This window comes from Mytilus galloprovincialis, chromosome 1 (assembly GCF_965363235.1).
Source record: "Mytilus galloprovincialis chromosome 1, xbMytGall1.hap1.1, whole genome shotgun sequence".
In the NCBI taxonomy this organism is placed as follows: domain Eukaryota; kingdom Metazoa; phylum Mollusca; class Bivalvia; order Mytilida; family Mytilidae; genus Mytilus; species Mytilus galloprovincialis.
This window is the reverse complement of record NC_134838.1, coordinates 18,394,755-18,410,327: the sequence shown is the minus strand read 5'-3', so window position 1 is coordinate 18,410,327 and position 15,573 is coordinate 18,394,755. Positions and strand designations below refer to the sequence as shown.

The 15,573-nt window shown below is 33.1% G+C and overlaps 1 protein-coding gene across 1 annotated transcript in view; it reads right to left on the bottom strand.

Annotated features, from left to right (window-relative positions):
- Window positions 1-1,549, bottom strand: part of LOC143068096 (uncharacterized) — a 51,899-nt gene extending 50,350 nt beyond the window's left edge. Inside the window, exon 1 of the mRNA XM_076241876.1 lies at window positions 1,480-1,549. The gene's annotated coding sequence lies outside the window, so the exon portion shown is untranslated. The remainder of the gene's footprint in view (window positions 1-1,479) is intronic.
- Window positions 1,550-15,573: the final 14,024 nt, after the last annotated feature.

Genomic DNA, 15,573 nt, shown 5'->3' with positions numbered 1-15,573 from the left:
AGCAACTAACAACTAAAACACCATATCTGATATCGTTTCTTGCGACATTGTAAACGACGTGATAAAAAAATTGTAATAGATCGTGATAAGTCCTAGGCTTATGAATTCCCGTTTCTGTCTAGGTTCAAATACTAATTTTATTTTCAATCAGTAAAGAAACAAGAACTAATGTTCCCCGCCATGCACATTACATGTCATATTTTATCTATCAAAGGGCAAGGAACAAGGGAATAACTAAAAAAAAAACTTTTATTTCTTGTTCTTTTTTATTTTCAATATCTAAAGAGAAATAAAAGCTTCACAGCAAATGAAATGGGATTTCCATTACAATTTATATTTCAAAGGGTCATTACTGGTTAAAAATATTTGATTACGACTTATTTTCCAAATTGTCAAAGACATTGCTTATGATATGAGTTTCACTTAATCTGACAAGAATTGTACACATGAGAGTGCTAACAAGACCGGACGATCGGGCGCCCGGTATTTTCATGTCTCCTGCATGCATTTAGCCCAGTGAAAAAAAACCCAACGTTGTAGACTCAAATTCCTGGAAAGAGAAGAAACTTCTAAATTATACAGAAGTGCCGCTGTAATGGGGCCCGTTTAAACGGTTTTTGATATGTCAAATATAAGATTGGGTGAGAAACTTTACATCAAATATTTATGAATTGAATGATGGTAGTTTCAAGGAAACAATAAAATTTGGTTAAAAATATAAATATATGAATTGGTGGGTATTTTGAATTTAAACAAAAATCTAACTAGTGTCGGATTATGGGAGAGTACATGTGCTTAAATAAAAAATATTTTTCTGCACAAAAAGGTCCAAAACATTTTTCGGCTCGCTCCGCTCGGCAAAACATCCACATCATTTCAACCCTGGCTACGCCACTGACACACTATTGATTCGTGTACCTTTGACTTACAAGTTGTATTGCTTCTTGATATCCTCAAATTTATCTAAAGCTTTTTATGATATTAATACAAACGCTAAATGAAAAATAACCCTTTTTTATAATAATCTAATATAATAATTAATTGCAAGATTATGATTATACAGAACATTCAATTCACTGAAATAAATCCGTTTATTTATGATAAAATCTACAAGACTTGGCTCATTTTTATCTGTATTGTAAATACTTTTTTTATTCAACGGGAAAAACGATGACATTTATGGTAAACGGGGTCAGATATTGGAGAGAGCTATAGAGAGTGAAAGAGAGAGAGAGAGAGAGCGCGCGCGCCTGAGAGTGAGAGACTTGGAGAGAGTGAAAGAAAGAGAGAGCGCGCGCGCCTGAGAGCGAGAGACTTGGAAAGAGAGAAAAAGAGAGTAAGCCTGCATGAGAGCCGGATAGACTTGGGGAGAGAGCATGAGAGCGAGATACTTTAAGAGGGAGCATGAGAGCAAGAGACTTGGAGAGAGAGAAAGAGAGAGTGATGATTGTTGACGATTCAAACAAAGAAAGTACTTACGAATATCTAAGATTATTGACCTCGTTTCTCGACTAACAAAGCAACAGTGACGATGTTGTCCGTTTCATTCCATATCATTAGGAAACGCTATATTTACAATACACTTTTAATATTATCCCAGTCTTTCCTGTTTCCGTTGCATTGTTATTGTTTAATGAGTGCTGATACTCATATAAATGTTATCTGATGAGAACAAATACACCTTTGAAATATAAATAAGGAAATTATTGTAGCTGATTTTAATTGATATATCAAATTTAAATAACGCAAAAATAAACAACGGTGTCTTTTGCATAAAACGATAAGAAAAACCTCAAACATTATTTGTGTCTAGAAATTCAATGACAAAGTTTTTACGTAGGCTGCATATCTAACCTTTTTTTCATAATTTCATATAATAACAGAGGACGGCAAGTTAATTCTCGTATTAATAGAAATGAATGTAAATATTTCAAGAGATGATTAGAGTCACGATTAGAGTGGCGGACTATTTCAAATAAAACATAATTACATGCATTGTCTTCATTAAAGGTTTACCAATGTAAATATTCGCCTACTCAAATTAGATCTCAGAAAGAAAGAAATATTTTTTAAAAAAAACACGGTCAGATGTGTGAACAGAAAACAATTCATGACTTAGACTAGGGCATATTAATATATCCAATGGTAAATAATCTAATATATTAGGCAAAATAGAAAGAAAAAAAAACAGATTTACCAAGGCTTTTCTGCCTCATGGATAGACTACATTTTTGTAATAGCTGTATTTGGCAAAACTTTTGAGAAATTTTTGGTCCTAAATGCTCTTCAACTTCGTTCTTTTTTTAGCCTTTTTAACATTTTTTTATTCGAGCGTAACTGATGAGTCTTTTCAGGAACTTCTATACTTAGTATAGAAAATCCCTGGTCTTTTGTAGACTAAACGAGTGTCTAGCGCATATATAAAATTTCAATAATAATAATAAGTTTATTTGCTATAGTCCTATATATATCTTACCAAAACATTGGCCAATCACAATTATTGATTAGTAGGTTGAAACTTCATTTTAAAACACCTGACCCATAGAATGGAAAAAGGTAGTGCTATTTCAGTGTCAACATTTGTCATAAATTGGTGTCCGTCGTCTTTTTTCCCGCCGTTATTTTTCTATCTTTGCATTTCACTGAGTCGACTCCATAAAACTAACGAGACCTTGACCTAGCAGAGGCGGATTTAGGGCGGGGGGGGGGGGTCAGGGGGTCCGCCCCCCTTTTTCAGAAAAAATTTGGTTGGTTATATAGGGAATCACTGAAGCGTGACGGAATCAAGCTTGTGTATATGATACATATTTTTTTTTTGGACTTTTTTGTTATTGATTAAAATATTCAATTTTCTATATATATATATATATATCTATCACTACTGCTCATTTCTCACCTAGTTTCTAGTGATTTTAACGACTCAGAGACAAACCCCAAGTTTACTATCCATACGACTCAGAGACAAACCCCAATTTTACTATCCATACGATGCAGAGACAAATCCCCATTTTAACTATCCATATTAACCCCAATTTTACTTTCCATAGTGACACCAATTTTACTATCCATAGTAAGCCCAATTTTACTATCCAAAGTAACCCCATTTTTACTATTCATAGTAACCCCAATTTTACTTATATATACAAGACAGAGAGATGATGAACATATCCCTATAACTTATTTATTTGAACATGTGAAATCAAGCCATTATAGTACCCATACATTTACAGACCAGGAGGAAACCCAGTTGAAATAGAACAAAAGTACGAAGCTCTTTGTTAGATAAAGCGATAAATGCTTACTGTAATGTTTACTATAGTAACAATTTTTTTTAAAGTTAATAGAAACAAATAAAACGACAATTTTCTTCTCAATTACAAGGTGTTTTATTTTGAAAACACCATTTGCATAAGCTTTTAATTTATCTATTACATAGTAATGCAGAACAATTAGATATCAAGTCGACGCCATGGGTATCTATCAAGTTGGATGTAGAAAATGTATAACCTCCGATTTTTTTTACCACGGACGGAGAACATATCAATCTATTAGTTCAGTAATTTTCGTATCTGCCTTTCCATTATGTGTCTCAAGAAAAAATTCCAAAAAATGGGTAACAATTGTATCGGAAAGAGAAAATCGAATGCACCTTTTTATGTAAGGGCGTGTCTGAGGTGTATATTTTGTCCTTAAAACGTACAAAGCAAGAGTATTTGATATATCATCTTGCTTCAGATTCTATCATTTTTATATAGCAAAGCTATAGATTGACTTTATAACATAAAAAAAAATCACAGTACGAAAAGATGAAATATATGGGTCAAGTGAAATACCTATCTAATGAATCATAAAAGTAGGTGTGTTTGAATAGCTATTTTTTTTTAACTAAAAATACTTGACACAAGTCTTTTAAGTTGGATGATGAAAATGCACATCTTCGAAAAAACATAATTTTTTGTGTGTGATAACTAGGGTTTATTATCTTCAACCACTGTAAACTTTTTGTCTGCCCTTCCACGAAATACTTTTGATTAGAATTAATTTAAATGTTTAAAATTTTTCGAAAATTCCACCTGACAACCGATCAGACAATAGTTTTAAGTTGAATCAATGCAGACAAGATCATAAACTGATGCTCATTAGCTAGTAGATACATTTGTCTTTTAAAATACAATTGACATATAAGCATCATAATGGTGCTATGTGGATAAATTTATCGGTTTTCAAGAGCAAAATTGGCAGCGCGTCATCCTACAATGGCTTCCATTTCTACGATTGTGAAAATGAACTGGCGTAATGGGGAGATAATTTTGACGAAGTTGAATCCTGACTAAGTGTGTGTGTGTGTGTGTTTTTTTTGGTTTTTTTTTACATAAAACGCCAACAAAATGTTTGCATTTACAAGTTTTCTGATGGCAAAATCATGTTCTCACATATCAAGCAATGTAAACGAAGAAAACTACACATTTTATTATTATGAAGAACAATCCTATCTGTCACTTACATTGAAATCCCACCTTTATAGCTTGTTTGATAATTTAAATAATTTATTTATTTATTTTACAATGTCATATATAACAAAAAAGGTGCGAAAGATACAAAAGGGATATTCAAACCCATAAATCGAAAATAAAGTGACAACGACATGGCTAAAAAGGAAAACGACAAAAAGACTAACAATACTACACAAAACACAGCATTGTAAAATAAAGACTAAGCAACACGAACCTAACCAAAAACTGGTGGTGATCTCAAGTGCTCCGGAGGGGTAAGCAGATCCTGCTCCACATGTGACAATCGTCGGGTTGCTCTTGCTAGTACAAACCCGGTAAATCGTATAATTCGGTAGGTCAGATTCGTGAAATGGGAGCGGGATTGTAGTTTGCCATAAGGAACTTATCCCAATTCATTTGTGAAACGGATATTCCAGAACGGTCAACTAACTCGTGATGGCGTCCGTAAAATTTACGACGGGATAATTTCAACTTCACCATTTGGAACTCTTGGTTTAACAGCTTCCTTGTGAGCAACAACCCTAGCTCTATCAAGGAAATCTGGATAGGAAATACAAACCCGGGAATATCGTATCAATTGGGAGATATAAACATCGTATGCAGGCACTGCTGGAATATTGATACATAGATACGGAAAGTTCACAATTGGGAAGTTGAAAAATCAACTCTCTTGTCGTAAGGTTTTGTTTTCAACCGACCTGCATTGCCAATTTCTAGATGTAAGTCAAGATATGAGGCAGACGTAACTGTTTCTGTCGTATCCTTTATATCAAGTTTAACGTGATAGATGCGTTCAAAATAGTCACAAATTTTTGAAATATTTAGTGAGATAACATCATCTATATAGCGGAAAGTTAAATTAAAGAATACTGCTAACTATTTTTCTTTCTTCGTAAGAAATTCCCATATGAAGTCAGCCTCATAAGAATAAAAGAACAAGTCGAAGAGGGGCACACATTTTTTTCAATGGGAATGCCGATAGTTCGAGCCTCTATAGATAATGTCAGTTTCAGAGAATTTTTTGTTTTAATCAGAATAAGTTTTTACAAAGATGGAATTGTCATTCCCTAAGACAAGAAACTTGTATCTACGTTGGCCATTCTTTTTTATGAAAGAAAGCAATACCAACTCTTTCAATAGATAACACAGGAACTGCATGCTACCATGTGCTTCAAATACAGTTTATCTCCGCTTTTTGGTAGAGTCTGTGTTGCTCAGTCTTTAGTTTTCTGTATGTTTTGTTATTGTTGTTCGGCCGCTTCCCGACGTCTGTTTTTGATGGACTTGTATTTTGGTATTTTCCTCTCGCTGTCTTTAAAGGTGCACTAGCTACGAGATATGAAAAAATTAGAATTTGTTTTCGTTTGATTCAATCATTAATAAAAGTGAAATAATGAAATAATAATTCGTTTTTAGCAGCCAATGTTGTACAATTATGTCAAAATTAGCAAAGAAATATCGCTGATGAATTATTTACTTTTATCCTACAATTGGGTGACTATACAGATACAGCCCTACAGATATCGCTATGCTGTATCTGTATACTATACAGATATCGCTTAAAAGCTCCGCCCACTGCCGGACTGAGTATTGTATGAACCTGCGTGACCTCAGAATGTGTATTGCAATCGCATTCCAATGACGTATCAATTGCGAAGTAACGATTACTTTTATACGTTCTGTATGTTTTCAAACATTTCTTTAGAGCAATAAGAGTCACCCCAATTTTCTGATAATATACACACATGAACAGCAGTCTTTTCTACGATAATAACTATCGATTTCAAAACTTGAATGTGTATGTTGTGAAACAAAAACAACCATGTCAATTTCAGCATGCATGTCTAGTGAATGTCAAGTCTGAAGCGTAGGACAACTCGTACACTCCTGTTTCAAATTGGACAATGTTTTGTTATTTGTTTTTACTGTTGAAATTAGTTGTTATGTCAAAATAGATAATTATTCACTTTGAACGATGTAATATTGTTGACCATTCGAGATTCTTTTTTTGCGAACCCGTCTTCAGCTGAATGTGTGATTACTGAATCGTATTACTATACGGGCCTCAAGGGATTTCAAAAATCGAAAATGAAAACAAAACGTGGTTTTTTTTGGTCTTTCAAAACACAAATAGTATACAGAATTAATTGCAGGACAAAGACAATAACTGTTTTGTGTCTTTAAATATCAGCTGTATATGTACTCGGCTCGAAACAGGTGTAATAGCTCGCCAAAAGCTCGCATACACCTTGTTTTCTAGCCTCGTACAAATACAGCTGATATTTAAAGACACTAAACAGTTATTGTCTATGCAAGTGAATAATTCTATCTCATTAAATCTGTATTCATGTGACCTTCAATTTAAACTATTAGCTAGAGATTGGTTACGCATGCATACGTCCTGTTCAGCGATTAAAAGTAAAGGAATATAAACATTGAAAGTGAAACAAAGGTGAACCATTTCTTTGACTGATTCGATCCTTAAAAAACATTCTTAAATAAAAACGTTAATAATCATATCTTTTATCTTATAAAATGAAATCAAACAGACCTATAAAAATCTTATTGCACGAGGTCGCAATCTATTTATATTTATGTTTATATCAGGTTATGTGACCGTCGGCAGAATTTGAGGATTATCTTGATAGTTAATTAGATGGCGTCTAGACTAAAATACACACGAAATTCTGATACATATGTTAGACTCAGATCAAATTGACATCCAATTATGAAGCCACGTTTTCAAATCGGTGTCAAATATTTTAACCCTCTAATCGACGTCCGATGTGACGTTATGAATGACAAAAACGACGTCTGAATTATTCTAAAAAGTTTCCTCTCATCGTGATGCATGCATGTGTGTGAATTTCATTGAATACCTCATTTCTAAATTGATGTTTGTGTATCGTTTTGTTATTTTTTTTAAGTAACTACTGAAACTATAACTGTTTTCCTATATTGGTATCAAAATGAAAGGACAAACATCAGAAAATCACAATAAGACACTCACCGACATCATATTACTATAATAATAATATGATGTCGGTGATAATTACAGTCATGTATATAAGTATTAATATGTTGGGTTCATTTTACCAACCTACGTTGTTGTTATCCATTATTGTTCATATAGAACGAAATTCAAAACAGTGTAGCTGTGGCCATTGATTGACTCATTAAAATCATCCATTGACTGGGACAATTTAGGTGAACGTTTGTATGTAACGACCACTGTTCACGACGTACTTACGATAGACATTTAAACTGTGGGGTCACCAAAGGTTTCTTAACGCCTTTAATTATAAAATCATTCGAAAAATTAATCAGGAATAACCTTTGTGTTTTGATTTATATAATTGATATAAATCAAAATATCGTGTTATTTCTGATTAATTTTTCGAATTACTTTATTTAGGTGTTGAGAACCTTTGGTGACCCCATAGTTAATGTGTCTTTAAAAAGTACATAGTGAGCATTGGTCGTTACATACAAACGTTCACCTAAATTGTCCCAGTCAATGGATGATTTTAATGAGTCAATCAATGGCCACAGCTACACTGTTTTGAATTTCGTTCTAAACATAAATTGTACGACAATGACACAACAAACCAAGACAAAGATAACCGCAAGACATCTAGAGGACAGAATACAAGCTTAAAAACAATAGAAATAATATAAATGATCGCCCAATTGATGAAAAGTATTATGATTTGGTCTTGTATTTTTCAACAACTTTTTCAATTTTAGATTCAACCCACCTGTTAATAATGAGGTGAATTCTCTGCAGCAAGCCCATAAAACTGACGTCGATTAGAGAACAATAATAAAAAAAAAAAAACGTCGATTTGGAGTGTTACTATATTGCGACGTCCTATTTGGACGTCGATAAGGGACTGGACATCGATCTGAGTCTTACTTATATTATCGAGTACATGCTTTTTTAACTGTTTATCAAGTTCAGATTTATTATAATTTGGATATACGTTTTAATATGGTATAAATCAAATATGAGAATTTGAATGAAATCGGTGAACATGAATTTGACAGCTAGCTAGTGCCTCTTTAACTTTTAAAATGTAAAATGTAACAAAAAAGGACCACGTTGGAAATAAGGCGTATGAATTTCATTGACAATCCTATTAGGTTAGGTATCAACATTTTTTTTTTTAATTTTATGATTTTTTTACCGGAAGATGTGGTATGATTGCCAATGAGATAACTCTCCACAAGAGACCAAATGACACAGAAATTAACAACTGTAGGTCACTGTACGGCCTTCAATAATGAAAAAAGCCAATACCCCATAGTAAGCTATAAAAGGCCCCGAAATGATATACGGTTCATGTGTCTGCTATCGTTTTTATATACTTTGGTAATGGTTTCTGGTGATACTTGATCAAATTATTAAAAATCAATGTATCTGTCCTCTACTTATCTTTTATTTTCTTACCCTGTTGGTGCTATTTATAATTTGGATTTTTTTTCACTTGAAAAAATACGAGCCTATTTTGTAAATCAGAAATTCCAAATCTTTTTTCAATTAAAATCCGCATGTGTTTATCTTATGTAACAAAAAGTTTAAACCTCATTTTGTGTGTCGCTTCTCTTCCTTCCACAATAAATCAATCATCATGCCTCTGTGTCCTATAGGTAACATGCATAGTCGCATTTGTCATCCATTCTTACGATTATTCAGATTGAGTTATTTTGGGAGAAAAACGACATAAAAGGAGTCCGGATATGATTCCATCATCGGACTGACTTTTTGTCATAGATAAAACTTCCGGTTTGAAACATGCACAAATACAACCAATCGTATGATAGATAACAAAAATGAAAAATAAATAAGCCAATAAGAGCGTTCTCCATATCATGGTGTTTAGATCGCAAGGCCCACAACTATTATACCTCCTTATAGAGGACAATTATTTTTCGCGTTTATCTACATGTAAAGTACGATTATACTACTTTAATGTATAGTCTAAGAGACTCTCTGTATTCTGTCTACTGTTTTCTTTGAAATGTTTACTATTTAAGGGGTCATACCAGTTGCATATATATTAAAATAAGTAAAACATGTGACACAAGTACATCCAATCGTATGATGGACTATGATGGATAACAAAAATGAAAAATAAATAAGCCATTCAGAACGTTCTCCTTATCATGGTGTTTAGATCGCAAGAATCACAACTATTATACCTCCTTAGAGAGGACAATTATTTTTCGCGTTTATCTACATGTAAACTACGATTATACTACTTTAATATATAGAGACTCTCTGTATTCTGTCAGGGACTTTCTATGTTAGTATAGAAAGTCCTGATTCTGTCTACTGTTTTCTTTGAAATGTTTACTATTTAAGGGGTCATACCACTTGCATAAATAAGTAAAACATGCTCAACTTCATCTAAAACTACCTCGACCAAAAACTTTAACCTGAAGCGGGACAGACGGACGAACGGACGACCGAACGAACGAACGCACGGATGCACAGACCAGAAAACACAATGTCCATAAATGGGGCATACAAATTTATTGTTGAAAGGGAAAATAGTGATTTAGAAAAAATGAAAGTAAGGTAGAGATTAGAGGAAGACAGGACCTTTTTGGGGGCGTCGGGATCGGGTGTTTTTTAGCTCCTGATTTTGTTCACAAGCTCTATATGCCCGCGATTTCGCCGGTGTGTTCTAGTGTCTTTAAAATGATAAAAATGTCCAAGAAACCGAAATGTATCTTTTACTTGTAGCTGTTGCAAATTGTTTATAACATAGAAGAAGATCGAGTAGATGATGGTATAAATCATTAAAAAGACAAAGAACCACCCCTTCCTCAAACTAAAAGACAAACAAAGAAAAGAAAAAAAAACAGAACCTGAATAGGATTATAATACAAAGATCGACAACCACTCACCAAATTTTTGAAATCGTACATGAACATTTTACAATATGTGACGCCGGGTGAAAACTAGTCATTTTTAACGACCGTTTTTTAAAAAAAAAAACCATCAAAAATCCATATTAACTAGAGATTATTTGTAATGTCTTGGTGTAAATCATATATTAATTACTTCATTAATATAATAACATCATACTATGATGTTATTATAAATGAAGTATGATACAGAGTGTAGAAATATTCGATTAGTGTACATGATTTGCCAACTGAAATAAGAGTAAATGAAACTTGCATATTACCATATTTGGATCCTAATAAAATGCTCCACAGGGCGCAGCTTGATACGACCGCAGAGGTCGAATTCTGAACAGTTGGGGCAAGTATGGACACAACATTCAAGCTTGATACAGCTCTGAATTTGGATTGTGATTGAATATTTGACACATCATAGGTTTCTGACACAGAATGAATGTGGTCTAATTGTACTTAAAAAAATCAAAATTAACTATTATGGTCCAATATCAAGAATCTAAATACACGGTTAGATTCAGCATATCAAAGAATTCCAAGAATTCAAACAAAGTTTAATTTTGGACCCTTTTGACCTCAATGGGGGACCGATTTGACAAAAGGGCCCACAAATTCAAAATCTAAATAGTACATGGTTAGATTTAGCATATAAAAAAAAAACATATATTCATTTTTCTTTTGAAATCAAACAAAAAAGTTTAATTTTGGACCCAAATTTAGACCAACTTGAAAACTGGGCCCATTATCAAAAATATAAACACAAGTTTAGATTTAGCATATCAAAGAACCTCAATAATTAAATTTTTGATAAAATCAAACAAATTGGACTCTTTGGACCTCATGTGGACCAATTTAAAAACAAATACACAGTTAGATTCAGCATTTTAAAGAACCCCAAGAAATTGGTCAAGAAATAAGCAATTTATACAAAGTATTAGAAACAAATGTGTTTGGCCCCTTTTTGACCTCTTATTCCTTAACAGTTTAGACCATAACCCCAAACATCAATCCCAACATTTCTTTTTTGGTATGTAACCTTGTGGTACAATTTCAGAAAGATCCATACACTTGCACAAGTCTGGAAACTACATAAATGCTTATTTGGACCCCTTTTTAGGCTACTTCGGGGGACGCTGACGATGACGACGACAACGTGATACCGATATACGAACGCAAAATATTTTTACGGTCGTATATAATAAGTGTTAGGCAATATTAGTTCATAACAACAGTTTGTTGAATTCAATCTAAAGCAGTCACGTTATTGGCAAATTTCGTGTGACCTACCGAATTCGACTATTTACCAGATTTGTAATAACATAAGCAACACGACGGGTGCCATATGTGGAGCAGGATATGCTTACCCTTCCAGAGCACCTGAGATCACCCCAAGTTTTTGTAGGGTTCGTGTTGCTTAGTCTTTAGTTTTCTATGTTGTGTTTTGTGTACTTTTTTTGTATGTTTGTCTTTTTCTTTTTTAGCCATGATAGCATTGTTAGTTTATTTTTGATCTATGAGTTTGACTGTTCCTTTTGTGTTTTTCGCCCCTCCTGTACTTCTTGTCAGATTTGTTCTAATTGCTTTAATTTCAGAGATATAAATTATAAACCAAAAACTTCAGTTTACCCCTATGTTCTATTTTTAGCCATGACGGCCACGTTGGCAGACAGGCGCGGTCGTCGGACACATTTTTTTTTATCTACTGTAGTATATACTACGGTACCCAATGATGATTGTGGCCAAATATGGTCTTTGTCACGGTAGTTTCAGAGGCAAGATTTTTGTAAACGTTAACGAACGACGACGGACGACGGTCGCCAACTGATGAGAAAAGCTCACTTGGCACTTTAGGAAAGGTGAGCTAAAATAAAAAGAAGATTAAACAATAATAAAATATAACATTATCATCTATATTAAAGGAGATGTTGAATGAATGCCAATAAGATAACTATCCAACGTAGTCCAAATGACTTAGATTAAAATAATTATAGGTCACCGTATGGCCTTCAACAATAAGCAAAGCTCATACCGTATACTTAGCTTTCTTATAAGACCCTGACATGACAAAACTTGAATTGAAACAAACAAACAAACAAAACCAACATAATCTATGACAAAACAATAAACGAAACATCTATTTTCGCCGAAGAAAGGATATATAATCATCGCAAAAGACATAGTGCACTTTATCATTAATTTTGGTATGGAAATGCCATGAAAGCTCATGGGTCAAGGTACATAGTAAAAGTACTGTCGTACAGTTTGCTCTTATGACTGAGGGACTGATGACGAGACGATGATGGCTGCTAAACGTCCGTTGGCATATTAAAAAATGCATCTTCATGACGATGTTTATGTCATATGCATATTTGCCCTGCTTTGTGGCGTATTAGTTCTTTCATGCTATAAACGCAGTTTCTGAACGACAAGCTGATCCGGATATTTAACGTGCTAGCTCACAAGGTATTAATCCACAGGAAGACATATCACCTTACCTGGACTCATTATTCTGGCTACGAGCCTACCAGTCTGCTCTTCAATTGACTCCTTAATTTCAATTCTAAAGTCTTTGGTTTGACCCAGCCGGCGAACTCGAGGCGAACACGCTACCACGAAACCACCGAGGCGGTTCAAAGATCGCATGATTTGTGCATAGGTTTCTTGACGATGAAATAAATTATACTAACACAATCAATAATCCCCCCTCACATAAAAGATGCCGGAGTGTTGTTCCAATTGTTCTTTTATATGAAATGATTTTATAATTATATACAAAAAGATCTGAATTTTGCATCGTTTCTACCAAAACTATATCACAAAAATACATTAAAAAAGTGACACAAATCTTAAAATATAAGACTTGTACTTATAATTCAAGTATATGTATAAACGTTTCCATAGCATACATAATTTACAGATTTCCGTCTGCCGGAAACAAGTCAATATTGATGTTTCTCAAACAGTCCAGTGAAAAACAAACTTACAGGAGAAATACTTTCACGAGAATAGAAAAACAATAAATGTAAAACTTAAAAAAAATATACAATATCATTATGAAATATAAAAGGAAATAAAATAGTATATGCGACTGTCATACAAGTGAGAGATTCAGCTCGCTATAGCATCAAGTTTAAATTAATCCACCATGTTCTACATAATTTCTTAAAAACTCAATTTCGAACAATTATATTAGATGTATTGTTCATTATGAAACGTTATTGTGACTGACTAACAGCAATCTCTCATCCTTCTGAAATTAAGATTCATTACACAATGTAACATTCATGATGACACGAGGTTCCACAATAAAGTGCACCTGTAGGCAAATTAAAGAAAAACTTGATAGAAATCGTGAATTCATGATCCTAGCTAAATTATGTAATTATAATAAGTATTGAATGTTTCTTTTTGTAATTTCATAGGGTTGTAAAAACTTTGACCGTGCGCACATTTTTAGAATGAAGCGGCGAACGAAATGTACTTCGGCAACGTTTTTTCACCCCAATAAATTTACAAAAAGAAGCATTCAATCAGTCTGAAATAAAATTGGACTCCCATTAAGTAGGAGAGTAGAATATAATGTGGTGCTAATGCACAACTTAGAGAATAATAGACACCCTTGTATGTTTTGTATATATATAATTATATAGATCTATGCCACGTTTTTTTGTCATTTAAGGGACTTGTCATTTTTTATCTGGGAGGAGGGCTGGTCAAAATACAGGGGGGATCAAGTTTTTTCTGTATGTGAAAAAGGGGGTTCAAATTATTTTATAAATCCAAAGTGGGGGGGGGTCAATATTTTTTACACTGGGAAATATTAAAGTATTATTACTATGACACATTCCCCATTTCCATTCTCAATTTTATTTCACATACTTCAAGAGACAAAATATCAAGAAGAACACCACAACAGTCAAATCGAAATATATTTTTAACACCATTCATATACAATTAAGTAAGACATCACAAGACTTTGGTGATGTAGGAAGCTGCATGTGTGCTTCATAATCCCAATAATTCAGTCGTTATACATGTATTTCACTCACTCACTTTGATCACTAAATTAAAAAGATTACTGCCAAATTTTGTTTTAATCAGCTTATAGTTTGAGATAAATTAAGTAGAAATTAAAACGAAATCTACAGTGATTTGTGCAAAATTTTGTCCAAAAATACAAATCACGCTATATCATGAAAAAATATAGTGTAAAGTAATAAATTCTGCAATAAATGATTAAAATTTAATATTCATCTAATCTACATACAATCAATTGAATATTAATACAAAAGATGATTCTGAGATGATGAAAACTTCTTCTTTGTATAAGCTTCCAATAGACAGGAACACCGCTAATGATATTAGAGTATATATGAGGGTAATTTTGTGGATATTTTTTTTGTTTCTTTCTTTACAACAATGTACAGCACATTATGTGTATGTTTGTTATTATATGTACTTTTTGGTTTTGTTGTTGTTGTTGTGTCTTTTAAAGTTATATATACAGATATTGCTTTTTAACTTGTTTATTGAGTCATATGCTTATCTTATTTACATGTGAATGCATCTTCTTGTTTTCAAAACAAGATCCCTTTGGGTCCATTTATACCTCTAACTCCCTCAACATTTGTATTTTTTAGGCTATTAAATCAAAATTTGGAGGTTACAATCACACATAATATTCATATTGTCAGTCAAGCTGAAAGCATGAACTATTCATATAAAATTAAGTGACTCAATTGAGCTTTCAATAAGGTCTTACATGTGTACATAAAATTTAAGATTAAGCCGTGTTCAAGAGAGGAACATATAACATTCAAAATGACCAGCCCCAGCTCCCAGGTAAAAAAATGATAAGTCCCATACAGAATCTGAATACGGATAATTTCCGAAATGCTTCTGGCAAGACATCATAGTTTCCAAACGAAAATAAAAGTCATCAACTAATTACTATTAATGAATTTAGACATTTATTAACTCCTGTACCTGGCTGTTGTTTTTGTAAGATCTGTTTTCATTGTACAGTGTTAGTTTGAATCGATACCAGGAGGTTGAAACTACCTTTATATTTCAAGGAAACATTTCCGGATAATGACCGGTTTCAATCCAGTGGTTATAATAAATTTCCCAC